The following is a 15,337-nucleotide window of genomic DNA, read 5'->3' on the forward strand; positions in this document are numbered from 1 at the left end:
ATGATGGAAGGTTTCTATCGAATCAAACTAAGACTTAGTAGAAATGCAAGACATTTTGCCTCATCATTAGAAGACAGTGGGGGAAAAAAATCTCATTATTTTTCAAAAAGCCAAAATGTTATTTTTATCTCACATGTTTAAAATCACAGAAAAAAGTAATTAATAACCCTCTTTTTAATCATATTTAATCTTAATCATATTTGTCTTCATCATTAGTCTGCTCAGGCTGCCATAACAAAACACCATAGACTGAGCGGGTTAAGCAACAGGCATTTATTTCCATAGTTCTGAAGGCTGCAAAGTCCCAGATCACAGTGGTGGCCGATTTGGTTCCTGATAAGGGCCCTCTTCCTGGCTTGTAGACAGTCGCTTTCCTGCTGTGTGCTTACATGGCGGAAAGGGACAGCGATCTCTCCCTCTTCCTCTTCTTATCAAGCCATTATCCCATCATGAGGGTTCCACCTTCATGACCTCATCCAACCCTAATTATCTCCCAAAGGCCTCATCTCCAAATAGCCACACTGGGGTGGGGCTTCAACCTATGGATTTTTGAAGGGATACAATTTAGTCCATAACAATGTTCTTCTCTTGACTAATTCTTACTGTAATGAATATTTAGGGACTGGGTGAGGTGGCTCACACCTGTAATCCCAGCACTTTGGGAGGCAAAGGTAGGAGGATCCCTTGAGCCCAGGAGTTGAAGACCAGCCTGTGCAATATAACAAGACCCCACTCTATAAAAAATCAAAAAATTAGCTGGGTGTGGTGGGGCACACCTGTAGTCCCGGGTTCTAGGGAGGCTGAGGTGGGAGGATGGCTTGAGCCCAGGAGGTCAAGACTGCAGTGAGCCGTGATTACACCACTGCACTCCAGCCTGGGTGACAGAGGAAGACCCTGTCTCTAAAATATATATATATATACATGTATGTGTGTGTGTGTATATGTATATTTACTATATATAATAAATTTTATGTATTTCATATATATGTATTTACTATATATAGTAAATATACAGCAAATATATAAAAATTTACTGTATATAATAAATGCAATAGTATATTATAGTATAGTATTATAGCACATATAACAAATATATAGTAAATATATATATATTTACTATCAAAAACCAGAACGACATTGAGCTTTAAACTCCCATCCCTCTAAGTATTTGTGTTTTTATCATTCATACTTTTTTTGTGTGTGACAAAGTCTCACTCTGTCACCCAGGCTGGAGTGCAATGGCACCATCTTGGCTCACTACAACCTCCACCTCCCGGGTTCAAGCAATTCTCCTGTCTCAGACTCCCAAGTAGCTGGGATTGCAGGTGCACCCCACCACACCAGGCTAATTTTGGTATTTTTAGTAGAGATGGGGTTTTGCCATGTTGGCCAGGCTGGTCTCAAACTCCTGACCTCAAGTGGTCTGCCCACCTTGGCCTCCCAAAGTGCTGGGGTTACAGGCATAAGCCACCGTGACCAGCCATTCATACATTTTTTAAAGATAATTACAAAAAAGAGATCTTTACCTGTCAGGGAAGTAAGAGATAAAAACATTTTTGGATCTTCTCAGGAGCTCTTTCCGACATAAACGCTATGCAAGGACACACGTTCCAGAGACACACCCCATCCATTCGGCTGCGCCGCTGCCATGGGAGGCCAAAGAAGCCTGCAGCTGTAAGCATGGGAGAGTGACAGAAGAAGGTACGTGGGCTTCATTTAGAAAATGTAAATGAATCAAATGAGACACATTCAAATTATATCTAAATATTGGCTCTGGAAATTGCATCTGTGGTGAGGGAAACTGGGGATAACTCCTAGGGAAAAAAAATACAGAATATATATATATATAAAGTATAAACCTCTTTGAGTTGCGGGTGGTAAGGTGGGAGGGAAATTCATAGGTTAGCAATGTATGAGTGAAAGCATTCAAGTATATGCTTTAAAAATAATTTTTTAGCCTAAAAATTTAAAATTTGCACCCAAAGTTTTGTTTCACAGGTTGATCAACCAATTATCGGAGTCCCCTTCATATAAGTTATTTCACAATTGACCCTGTCATAAAGGAAAACTTTCACCAAAAATACCCTTTTTTTTCTTTTTGAGGTTTTCCCTTTATATGGAGTTGTGGAAAAGTAGAGTTTCTGGCGGAAACTGTCTTGCTTTATAGCTAAATATAAGAGCAAATCCAAGTACAGCAGAAAACAATTATCCAGAAGTGGCCAGGGAAGCATTCCTAGCTTGTAGGCATGTGGTCTCAGGAGGCGGGCAAGCCCTTTGCACAAAACCCAAACCTTACAGTATGAATGGCAGGGGTGTCAAATCAGGGTTAATAATTCCACACAAGAACCAAGCCCAAAGGCCACCCAAAACTAAGTTCAGTGGCTGAAACAGAAGCCCAATAGGGGTGTGGCACTGTGCCCGTGTTCAACATAAAAATAAATAAATGGGCCACTGTGGGCAGATGTGAGGACATCCCAAGTTGTCCCCTGGGGACAGACCTCCCCACCCTCAGGTCCATCCAAGGTACAGAAGAGTGCTTTTCTCTAACACATCACCACCTTTAAATGAAGAAATTTTGTTTCCAGAAACTTCTTTTCTTTTCTTTTTCTTTTTCTTTTTTTTTTTTTTGTGTGTGTGTGTGTGACAAAGTCTCACTTTAGCCCAGGCTAAAGTGCAGTGGTGTGATCACAGTTCACTGCAGCCTCAGCCTCCATGGGCTCAGGTGATCCTCCCACCTCAGCCCTCCTAGTAGCTGGGTCTACAGGTCACACTCCCACGCCTGGCTAATTTTTTATTTTTTGTACCTGCAGGGTTTCACTAGTGTTGAACACCTGAGCCCAAGCAACCCACTTACTTTGGTCTTCCTGGGATTACAGGCGTGAGCCACAGTGCCTGGCCTCCAGTAAGTTCTTAATAAAAAGGAAATAAGCTATATGCAGTGATGGACACATTAAGCCATCATCACCCAATGTTCTCTTAATACAGATCATTCATTCAATAAGTGGCCTCTGAAATTCTGCTTTTGGAAAGCCACCATACCTGGCACTGAAAAGGGTGCATTAGATGTAGACAAAATATTTAAAGCTCTGTTATCATGGAAATCAAATGAGTGAACAAGTGTCAAGGTACGTTTGACCCTTCCAGCGTCTTCCCGATGCTGTCTGCTCTGATGGGAGTTAAGATCTTGACTCTGGAGTCAGACTGCCTGGTTGTATTTAGGATCCACTACTAGCTGGTGTCCTTGGGAAAGCAAAATAGGGATAATAAGAATATCTTATTCATGGAGTGGTCACGGGAATTAAGTGAGATGATATATAGGAAGCAAGGATTAAATGAGATGATACCTAGGAAGCTGTAACAATGCCTGGAGGCAGCGTGTGCTTTGTTTTTGTTGTTATTGTTGATATTGTTTCTATGTTTATATACATTTTTCTCTTAGAAAAAGAAAATTTTAGAATTTTCCTTTAGAAAAGAAAAATTTTTTCTAAAATATTATTAGAAAACATATTTTGTCTAAAAAATAGTTTTCATATATAGTATATATATTGTATATATACTATATATACATTGCATATATATACACTATATATACACATTGTGTATACATATATGTGTATATATATATAGTAGAGATGGGGTCTCACTATGTTGCCCAGGCTGGTCTTGAACTCCTGAGCTCAAGCAATCCTCCTTCCTCGGCCTCCCAAAGTGCTAGGATTACAGGCATGAGACACTGCGCCTGGCCTAATGCTATATCTATAATGAATTTTTGCAACTCTAATATCTCATACACAGTCTAGGAGCCCTATAAACTAACTACTCGTGTTCTTTAAAAGATAACGTAAAATAGCAACAACGAAATAAAACAGTAGAATAAAAGTGCAAAGTTCTATGGCAGAATGGCGAAGGCTTAGTGTTGGAAACAATTATGAGAAAGGCAAGTTCCTCAACCTTCTAAAGTTTTGTTTTCTAACCTGTAAAATGGGGAGAATAATGAGTGCCTTGTTTTGGAGATGAGATGAGGTAATGTATGTAAAATTAGTAGGTTTGGTAGGTGCTATTACAGTGCAAATCTTTAATTGAGATATCATTTTTAATTAAAAGATGAAGATGGCCATGCACAGTGGCTCACACCTGTAATCCCAACACTTTGGGAGACTGAGGCAGGTGGACGGCTTGAGTCCAGGAGTTTGAGACCAGCCTGGGCAACATGGCGAAACCAAGTCTCTACAAAAAATACAAAAAAAAAAAATTAGCTCGGCATGGTGGCTCGCGACTGTGGTCCCAGTTACTAGGAAGGCTGAGGTGGGAGGATCGCTTGAGCCCAGAAGGCAGAGGTTGTGTTGAGCCAAGATGGCACCACTGTACTCCAGTCTGGGCAACACAGGGAGATCCTGTCTCAAAAAAAAAAAAAAAAAAGCCGGGCTCGGTGGTTCACCCCTGTAATCCCAGCACTTTGGGAGGCTGTGGCCGGCGAATCACCTGAGGTCAGGAGTTTGAGACTAGCCTGGTTAACATGGTGAAACCCCGTCTCTACTAAAAATACAAAACTATAGCTGGGCGTGGTGGCGCGCGCCTGTAGTCTCAGCTGCTCAAGAGGCTGAGGCAGGAGAATTGCTTGAGCCTGGGAGGCAGAGTTTGCAGTGAGCCAAGATCACACAGCTGTACTCCAGCCTGGGAAACAGAGTGACAGTCTTTCTCAAAAAATAAAAAAATAATAATAAAAAAAGAAGGCACGCTGGCTGACTCAGGATATCCACTAGGTGGTGCTAGAAAACAATGGCCAATCATGAAGCGTTCATTTTCAAAGACCTGGCATTTTATTCTTTTATTTGAGTGTATCAGGAAACAGTTTCTTTCTTTAAAAATTGTTTTTTATTTCAATAGTTTTTGGGGTGCAAGTGGTGTTTTTTGTAACATGAATTATATAGTGGTGAACTCCAAGATTCTAGTGCACCCGAATAGTATACATTGTACCTGATGTGTAGTTTTTTATCCCTAGCCCCCTTCCCCCTTCTGCATCTCTAAAGTTGATGATATCACACTGTATGCCTTTGCATACTTGTAGCTTAGCTCCCACTTGTAAGTGAGAACATGTGGTTTTGGTTTTCCACTCCTGAAGAATAATGGCCTCCAGCTCCATCCAAGTTGCTGCAAAAGACATTATTTCCTCCATTTTAATGGCTGAGTAGTATTCTATGGTGTATATATACCACGTTTTCCTTACCCACTCATTGGTTGATGGGCACTTAGGTTGGTTCCACATCTCTGCAATTGTGAAGTGTGCTGCGATAAACATACGCATGTGGTGTCCTTTTCATATAATGACTTCTAGGAAACGCAGTTTCAATGAACACTCCAACCTACATTCCTTGCATCACTTTGGGACTTTTACCTACTTCTATAATTCTCAAACATTTCCGCCCCTCTGCCTTCCAAGTAAGATGCTTACTCAGCCAACAATTCCTGAGTGCCTGCTGTCTGCTAGGTGCTGGATACACAAAAATGAAGAAAATGCAGTGCCTGGGCCGGTCATGAATTCCACTGTGGATGCGTTGAGTTTGAAGTTCCTGTAGTACTTCCGGGTGGAGATGTCCAACCAGCTATTGACTATTTAGATTTGAAGCTCAGAAGTGACATTCAGAATCAGGGAGACATCACACTTCGTCTGTAGTTGATCGTGAGCTTGAAAAGCATGGCCCAGGACAGAGCATAAAGTGGGAGGGGCTATGAGCGGGTACAGAATCCTGCAGAACGTGGGCATGCCAGCGAGGAGACAGGCTCGCGGAGGACAGAAGGAGGGTTCCGAGAGCCGTAGGCAGAAGCAGGGCAGGGTGGTGTCAAAGAAACCGGGGAGTATGAAGGGACAAAGGACGAGTGTCCCCTAGAAGAGAGAAGAAAGCCCATTGGATTTGGAGCAGGAAGAGGGCCATTGAGAGTGGCCTGGGGACAGAGTGCATGTGAAGACAGCCCAATATCGGCTGCTTTTTTAAAAATGTGGATGAGAAGAGGAGAGTCAGGATAGTTACTAGAGGAGCACTGAAGGTAGGGGGGAGTCGGTTTGGGGGCTTGGTTGGTGTTTGGTTGTTTACTTATTTACTTATTTGCATTGGGAGAAAGGGATTTGATGGCATTTACAGATGGAGGGAAGGAGCCAATAGTGAAGGACAGGCTGATGATTAGAACACATGAGAAGGGCTGACACCCCATCCCACCACTTTTCTCCTTGTCCCAAACAAGCTGTGTGCCCTTGGGTGGTTTCCTGCCCCCTCTCATCCTCAGACACCTCACCTAGAAAAACATACAGAGTAAAATGGTGAATCGTGTGTAAGATCTCTCCTAGCTCTAAGAAAATTCCATTTCCAAATTTCAATCTTTCAGTTATCTAAACAGCAAAGGGAAGAATTATACAGGTTAAGTATGTTTAAATAACTGTCTTTGAAATGAAAGCCAACATTACAATAGCTCACGTCACTAAATGCATGCATGTGGTAAAATGCAAAGCAACCCACTCAAAATAGTTGGTGTGTGGTTAACTGTGTAAATGGCATGTCTCCCTCTGCATGTGAATCTAGAGGCTGGCCCTTGAGATCCACCATCCATATATGCCACAGTTGAGTCTTCAGATCCAGCCTGTCGGTATTTCCATTCTTGAGCACTGGGTAATGTGGTCCTGGCATAGCTCTGTGCCAAACACGTGGTTAACACTTGGACTTATAAATTGTTTATAATCAGCCTCCCTGGCCAATTACAATAGAGAATTTGTATGCAAGTGAAGATATTCAGGCATGCAGAAAATTAAATAAACAGTCTATACACATGTTGAAATACATCTTGCAAATTGCAGGAAACATATTCGCATTACTTTTTATGAAGGCCTCGGCTGTGTTTAAGAGGCCCTTTCTAATAAGGAATGTTTTGACTATGATCCTCCCAAGACACTATAGCACTCAACACAGAAAGACACAATTTTCTTATTCATGAATGTCATAAATGAGCTCAAGAAGGCCTTGGCATGCTTCTTCTGTGCCCTAGCAATGGAAGGTGAGTGCTAACCTCATTCATTTCCTTGATGAAAAGGTATCTTGATTGCTCTGCATCTAGAAGAATGGCTACTTTAAGTCCCAGGGGCACTTAATAAAACGTCTTCGGACTGAGTGACACTGATGAGCAGAGAGCAATTTCCATTTCCCTCCTATGATCTAACAAGTAGCCGGGGGCCGGTTCTTCCAGATGCATCCTCGGCTTGATAGCACACAGAGGTCAGTCCATTAGGGAGGCCAGACCTCCAAAAGAAGAGGCTCTCAAAAAGACAAAACTTGGTGACCACATTCCCCCAACTCAAACATCATTAACACCTTCATTCTTGGGACAATGATAAAGTTTCTTGATGAGTATTGATAATTGCCTACTTTAAAGATTATTCAGGCCCCCTGCTCTCTTTTCTGTTCCCTCTCTCTCCCTCTCTCAATCTCTGTCTACCTTTTGGTGCAGAAAGAGAACGAACAAAAATCAAACCAGTCACCTGGGCTCCACGATGAGCCTTTCAGGTTGAGAGATGAGTCGCCAGGAGAGTCAGGGAGGTTTGGCCGGAAGGAAAAGGTGGCTTGTTGCTGTGTTTCTGTCTCTTCTGTTGCGTTTGCTCTCATTACTGATGAACTGGGGGACTGGCTGAAGAGAGGGGCTTCCTGTGTCTGTGCTCTCTGGGGGCCGACTTCTGCCTGCCTTTCTGGTACCCGTGCTCTGCCAACAATGTGCGGCTTGCATTCAATTTGCTCAAACACTCACCGACTTTAATTAACTGATTTCTGTTCCAAGAACCAACATCAAATACTCTTGTGATCTTCCATGGTGAAGCAGAAACCACTGGGTGAGGGGACAGGAAATCGACCCGCCTCCAACTCCTGCTGGTTACGCTGAGCTGGGGCCAGAAACACCCCATAAACCCTCGGGCAGTCATTTATTAGAAATAATGTCATTGAAATGGAAGTTGCCATGGTACAGTGGCCTCCAGCTGAGAGCCCAGACTCCTGGGGAGGAGGGAGGGAAAAGGCGTTCCAGCTCCTGCTGCTGCACGTTACCCTCACTCCCACTGCGCAGATAAAGCACCACAAAGGGTTAGCGACTCTTTCATTTAAAAGGTGATTCAGGTGAGGTTTATTTTTCATTCCATTGAATAAACGTTGCAAAAATGTTGGAGTCAAGAGAGTAAAATCAGAAGCTGAAACAAAATGACTTAATTGCTTTGCCATATACAGGCATATTTAGAAATGAGAGGTGCAACAGGAAAGATTGCATCACTGAGATTTTAAATCCTTGGTTACTGCAAGCAAACACAGCCACAAACCTGGATCCAAACTCTGTCCAAGTTGAAATAAAAGCAAGATTGGCTTTATTACAAATGAGTAGAGGTATGGGTTTATTGGGATGGGCAGCTTTTGAATTCTTTTTGCCTGATGTCATTTTACAGAGATGGATAGCTGGGCATTCCAAGCCCAAGGATAGGGACTCAGATTAAACCAAGTGTGTGGTTTGGTTTTTAAGCTGTGCTGGAGGTCCTTTTACCTAATGACCCGGCCTCTGCTCTCTGCAAATAAGCCTCATCTTTCTGATGAAATTAACAAACATAGGCTTTTCCTCCTCTCCCATGGCCTGTCACCATGGGTATACATGGAATGTAGAACTGCTCTTCAAGTGGCTTGGGGGACCTAGCGTGCTCCGGCCCCTCTGAGGTGTCCAACCCCGCCCTGCCTCCTCTTACCTGCGTGACCTCAGGCAGGTTAGTTTCTGTGAACTTCAGATTTGTCATTTCTAAAATTAAGTGAATAGTAATAAGAATAATAGTACTAATAATAATGAATGTAATTTCTATGGCTGCCTGACAAATGACCCAAAACTTAGCAGTTTAAAACAATAAACACGTGCAGCCTCACACAGTTTTCTGCAGGGTAGGAATCTGGGAACAGCTTAGCTCCAGCCCAGGACCTCCATGAGGCAGCGGTCAAGGGGCAGGCTGAGTCCAGAGTTATTAGAAGGCATGACTGGGGCCGGAGGATCTGCTTACACGATGGTGCATTCACAGGACTGCAAACAGGGAACCCCCGATCCTCACCTCCTGGGCTTCTCCACAGCTCACTTGAACATCCTCATGGTGTGGAAACTGGCTTCCTTCCCCCAGAGTGAGTGATTCCAGAGAGAGCAAGGGATTAAGCCACAATAGCTTTTGCAGCATAACCTGGGCGGTGACAAACCTTCACTTCTGTGTTCTGACGGCCACACAGACCAATCCCAAGGACCGTGGGAGAGGCCCATGCAACGCTGCCGACCACATCTCCCTTGAGGGGTGTTAGGAAGATGAGTGTGTGTCCATGCGAAGTAAGCAAATGACACTCAGTAGAGGCTCGATAAAATAAACCAAAGTTATCACTATTTATCCCATCAGTACGAAGCATCCCAATTCAAAATGTGAGGCTGAGAAAGAACTGCTAGGTTAACATACAGAAGAGCCAAATGAGAACAGCATCCATTCATCCAACAAATATTTACTCATAGAGTGCATACTATGCTCCAGACACTGTTCTGGTTACTTGGGCTATATTAATAAACAAAATCAAGATCCTTACCTTTATGCAGCTAATGTGCCAGAGGTGAGACACAGACAATTAAAACAGACATAGTAAATGAGTAGATTCTATAGCACATTAGAAGGCAGGATGTGCTATAACAAGAAGAAGAAAGGAAGAGCCAGTCAAGGGGCATTAGGAATGCAGGGGCAGGAGGTGCAGATTGAAATATTCAGCATGGCGCTAGCACGGGTCTTATGGGAAAGGTTCGGCAGAGCGCAGAGGGGCCATGAGGCAGGCCCTTTCCTGGGAGACACAGACTGCTCTGCAGAGATTACGTCCTAAGGCTTCACTGCAGCCTGGGACCGTCCCACCTGACTCTCCCTCTCTCTCCTGCATTGGAGATCTGACCTGCATCCCAACCTGATGCCTCCCTTAGCCTCCTCCCTCCTTCCTGATATCTTCTCATGGGCAGATGCTGTCAGAAAAGCCTCGCTCACTGAATCCCCCCAGGGCATCTGTATCTCAGGGGACCGGGTTGGCACACCAGGGAAGGATGCTAGCTTCTGCACTGAAGGAAAAGGGCAGCACTGCAGGGCTCAGAGAGAGAAGGAGTGCCATGGGAGCTGCTCTGAAAGGATTGTCCTGACGCAGTTTTGAAGAGAACCCTTAGGAGAAGCAAGAGTCACAGCAGGAGACCAGGTGGAATGTTCTAGGTTCTGCCACAGCCAGGAAATGATGACGCCACTGTGACCCGGGGCAGCAGGCAGGTGGGAGAAGTGGTCTGACTCTGGGTGTATTTTAAAGATACAACCAACAGGACTTCCTGGTGGATTAAGTGTGTGGTGTGAGAGAAAGAGGAGTCACGGATGTTCAGCCTAGGAAGCTAGACCAATGGAGCCACCAACACCTGGAATGGGGGAATCTGTGGGCAGAGCAGATCTGGGAGAAATTTGGACATGTCAGTGTGACGTCTCCTAGACATTCAAGCCACCATCTCAAGGAGGGACTTGGACAAACGTGTGCAGTTTAGGAGAAAGTTCAGGGCTGGCGATGGACGTATAGGGGTTATTATGTGTAGATAAACAGATGTTTAAAGACAAGGGACAGGATGAGGCCTCCGGGGAGTGTGGGAGATAAGGAAGGGATGAGGCTAGAAACCAAAAAGTGACTGTTGCAAATCTCAATCCATTTAGAGGTTTATTTTGCACACTTGAGGATGCGCCCAGGAAAACACACACACACACACACACACACACACACACACACACACAAGTTACAGGAGGATCTGTGGCCTGCGCTTTTTCCAAAGAGGGTTTTGACAACTTCAGTGTTTAAAGGGGAAAGAGCGGGCAGGAGGGGAAGGAGGAAAGAAAAAAAAGGAGGGTAGGCAATGAGGCAAGTGGTTACATTTTTATAAGGTTTTGATTAGAACATGCTGAATCCACATTTTATATGTGAAAAGGGGAGGTCAATTATGCATTCATCTGTGCTCAGTAAATCTACATTCTACATAAGATAAAGTAAGCATGTGAAATTACAGCTATTTTATATTTGTTTGTTGTTGTTGTTAAAAGTTGATTTTTTTTTCATAACTCAGTTCCTAAGCTTCACTTTTCCCTTTGGCATAGTGAGTTTGGAGTCCCAGGATTTTATTTTCCTTTCACGAGGCTGAAGACATTTTGGCATTATGAGGTTAAGGTGCAACAGATGACCCAGCAGAGAAGGCAGGGTGATCAGAGAGCAGGAGGAAAACCAAGAGAAGGTGGCATCCAGAAGTTGAGGGGAGAAGGAGCATGAAAGAGGAGGGGCCATCAGCGTGCCTTAGCTGCCGAAGTCTGGCACGATGAGGATGGAGGAATGGCCATTGGATCTAGCAGTGCAGAGGTCATTAGTGACCATTAAGGAAAATGCTGGGCCTTGCTTTTCCTCTGGGAGGCCACCCCTTCCACGTGTGGGTGTCCTGCCCTCATCCCCAGGGATGCAGACTCCAGACCACCTCATCCCTGATGACCGAGACCCTCACCTTCTGAAGCAGCTCTGCCCACTCTACATTCCCCTTTGAGCCTGGTCTCTGCTCCTTGAGGGAGGGGACAGCCCGCCAGAGTGCTGAGCCACACTCCCTGCTGACGTGAGCGTGGGAGCAAAGTGCTGCACTTGCTCATTTTACCAGGTGGTTTCCAGAGACAGTGTTCCTCAACCAAAGGAAAGTGTCTTAGTGATTGGAACTGCACCCCAAAGAGTAGGTCTTGAGTCTCAGAAGGAGAATCACTGGGCCAAGTGTGATGGGAGTAGGAAGCTGGTCCCAGCTCTTCTAGTGACCAGTGTTGTGGGCGAGCCAGAACTATCTGGGCCGGTGGCATGGGGGTAAAAGAATTTACCAAGACAGTTGTAGATAAAGAAAGGCAGATTTATTTGTTTAAAAAAGCATGAAAATATGTCATAAGAAGGCAACGGGCAGCCAGCAGAAGAGCAGCTGATAGCCAGCAGACAGAGGCTTGCTGGGGATTTTATAGGATGGTGCTTGTGCTGTGTGCTGGAGAGGGCTGTGTGCGGTACTGACAACGCCAAGGTTGCAGTGAGCCAACTTTCAGGTGTCTGGTGATACCTGGGCACAGGAAGATTGTGAGTTATTTGCACAGGAGGGCTGTGTGTCTGGACCATGAAGAAAGGCAGACTTACAGCTTACCTGTTTCCTCTTTTTGCTTTCCCCTCCTCCCACCAGCCTGACTCCTTTTCACTAATTAGGACTCCAGACCCAGCTCTCTGCCCATATTCACCTCACCCTTCTCGGCCTTATCTGCTTCCTTTGTGGAATAAGGGGATCAGTTGCCAGATTCTCATGCTGTCTGGATGATAGAACCCCTACATCACTCTATGCATAACACTGTGGCCTATTCAGCACATTGTGGATTTCTAAATAAATATACAATAATTTCTAAATTCTAAACAAATTTAATTTTATAATAAGAAATAAAAAGAATTTTTCCAGCAAAAAAAAGGGAGAAATAGAGGCCTTATCTTTATAGTCTACTACTAAACAAGGGACCTGAGCCATGGGAAGGGAAGAGGGGCAGCTGTTGACCACAGTTCATCTGTCCCAGGGTCTCACGTAAGAGTCTTTTTGGTTAGAGAGGCATAGTAGGTACAATGATTTAAGAAAAATATATGGAAGAAAATATATGGCACAGGGGGTCACACCTGTAATCCTAGCACTTGGAGAGGCAGAGGCAGGAGGATCACTTGAGCCCAGGAGTTTGAGGTCAGCCTGGGCAACATAGTGAGACCTCCTGTCTAAAAAAAAAAAAAAAAAAAATTAGCTGGGCATGGTGGCACATGCCTGTGGCCCCACCTACTCAGGAGGCTGAAGTCGGAGGATCGCTTGAGCCCAGGAGTCCAAGACCAGCCTGGCAACATAGTGAGACCTCCTTTCTACAAAAAAAAATTAATAAAACAAAATTAGCCGGGCTTGGTGGCATGTGCCTGTGGTCCCAGCTACTCAGGAGGCTGATGTGGGAAGACTGCTTGAGCCTGGGAGGTCGAGGCTACAGTGAGCCATGACAGCACCACTGCACTCCAGCCTGGGTGACAGAGCAAGACCTTGTCTCAATAAAATAATATTAAAAGAAAAGAAAAAGAAAAAAATACATGAGAGAAAACTCAGAATTGAGAAAATCGTTCTTATTAACTTTCTTCCTGTGACTTGGGGAAGATAGGCCATTAATTGATTGCAATTCTGGAGCCAGAGAAAACCCATTTTCTAGGCTGAGGATCCCTTGCTAGACCGTCTCCAAAGCTCCTTCCACCTGTTAAGTGTCTAAGATTCCACAAAGTGACACCTACCTCCTCCAGGGGCTAAAGTCACCTGAAATACTACAGCGTGGGCTCCCAAGGTGAGGCTGCTTCCCTAGGAGCATGAAGTGAAATGAACGGATTTATTTTATTTTATGAATTAAATAAGATCTTTGGGCAGAGGCTTCAGACAGATGGGATATCTAAAGCGGCAAGCTATGCTCTTCTAAAGAAGCCAAAGGAGAGTGTAGAAGGGCCAGTTAGACTTTGCAACCTCAGAATGAAAGTATTTGTGAAGAGTCAGGCATGCAAAGCATTTCTTAGGCATCAGAGCGGGAAAGATGAATTGATGACTTGGTCTCCAACCCCCTTTCCTACCCGCCCGCCTAGGAAGCCTAGTGTCTGTAATTACTCCTGTCGGCCTCTAGATGGCAGTCAGAAAAAAACAAAGATAAAACTCAAATTGAACAGAGAAACAGAAACCAGTAAAGGTTAGAACAAAGGTACAGAAACAAATATGATTTTTAAAAAAATCATAAGGGTAAACCAAGAAAACTAACCAAGGACTTCTGCATATAATACATAACCAATGCTTTAGGAGAAATGTCATTCAAAGCTACTTAATTTAGAATTCTAAAACCAAATTTACAGCTTACTTGGGTATGTTTTTGATAGTTCAGTCACAATGTCAATATTTATGCAATAAATGTTATTGTACTAGGTAGTTTTTAAAAGTCCCTCTAAGTTCTAAGGAGTCCCTGAATAAAGTCTTTTTTTTTTTTTTGAGAGGGAGTCTCACTATGTTGCCCAGGCTGGAGTGCAATAGCGTTATTTCGGCTCACTGCAACCTCCGCTTACCAGGTTCAAGTGATTCTCCTACCTCAGCCTCCTGAGTAGCTGGAATTACAGGTGCCTGCCACCCGGCCTGGCTAATTTTTGTGTCTTAATAGAGGCGGGGTTTCGCCATGTTGGCCAGGCTGGTCTCAAACTCCTGACCTCAGGTGATCCACCCGCATCGGCCTCCCGAAGTGCTGGGATTACAGACGTGAGCCACTGTGCCCAGCCTTGAATATAGTCTTGAAAAGTGACATATGCAAATTCAGTTTTTGCATCTTGAATCATATTTTCCAGTAGATTTTAACACAATCTTTATTTTGATTGTTCTCTGCCCTGCAGTTCTAGCCCTTTGGAACTAATATTTGAAATAAAACCAGGGATATTCTCTGGATCTGTGCTTTCATAGGAGAACTTGTTGGTGGTTCCATCTTCTCCCCTGGGAGGCTCCTCTGGGCAGTGTTGGTGCTTCAGGAGTGACAGGTGTGCGGCAGGTGTGGGTGAGCTGTGCTGACTGCAGTGGAGGGACCTGTGTGTCCTGAGTCCTTAAACGAGGCAGCAGATCTGCTAGATGTGTCGTGGGATGCTAAACTGCAGAGGACTTCTTCCCAAGTGCCAGCCCGCAGCCCAGTAACACAGAGCTTGGGCCGCCTGAGGTCACTTTACCAGAGAGAGAGACCTCAAGTGCAGAACTTGGTGACAGAGCACTGAGGCCAAATGGCTCTTGGGACTGATACCCAAACAAAAAGAAGGCAGACCTCACATCTCAGTTCAGTCACCACTGATGCAACCCAGCACCCGATGGCACCGGGGGCATCTGACAAACACAGAAGCCAAAACCCAAATGACAGACATTCAGAGGGATGAATTCCTGCTGGCAACTTGTGCACCGAAAACATCAGAAATATGCAGCTCGGAAAAAAAAAAAAAAAGGTGATTGACAGTACAAAGTGTCTACATTTGCAAATTATTTTTTTAAGTTAGCATCTTTTGTAAAAACATAAACTCATCGGGTTAGAATGGACCTCAAGAAATCACCTGGTCTAATGTCTAATTCTTACCTCCAGAAGGAGCAGCTCTTAAGCCATGCCAAGCAAAATAAAACAAGACCAACAAAACCAACTGCCCCTTCCTTTTCATTGAGTTTC

The 15,337-nt window shown here is 44.3% G+C and overlaps 1 long non-coding RNA gene across 1 annotated transcript; it reads right to left on the reverse strand.

The window, feature by feature from the left end:
• Positions 1-284: 284 nt before the first annotated feature.
• Positions 285-7,714, reverse strand: LOC117974538 (uncharacterized). The gene is made up of 3 exons (XR_004664576.3): positions 7,526-7,714; positions 1,527-1,672; positions 285-539 (listed from the first exon to the last, which is right to left on the reverse strand). It is a non-coding gene; the product is annotated as an uncharacterized LOC117974538 (long non-coding RNA).
• Positions 7,715-15,337: the final 7,623 nt, after the last annotated feature.

The sequence above is a fragment of the Pan paniscus genome, chromosome 8 (assembly GCF_029289425.2).
Source record: "Pan paniscus chromosome 8, NHGRI_mPanPan1-v2.0_pri, whole genome shotgun sequence".
Classification (NCBI taxonomy): domain Eukaryota; kingdom Metazoa; phylum Chordata; class Mammalia; order Primates; family Hominidae; genus Pan; species Pan paniscus.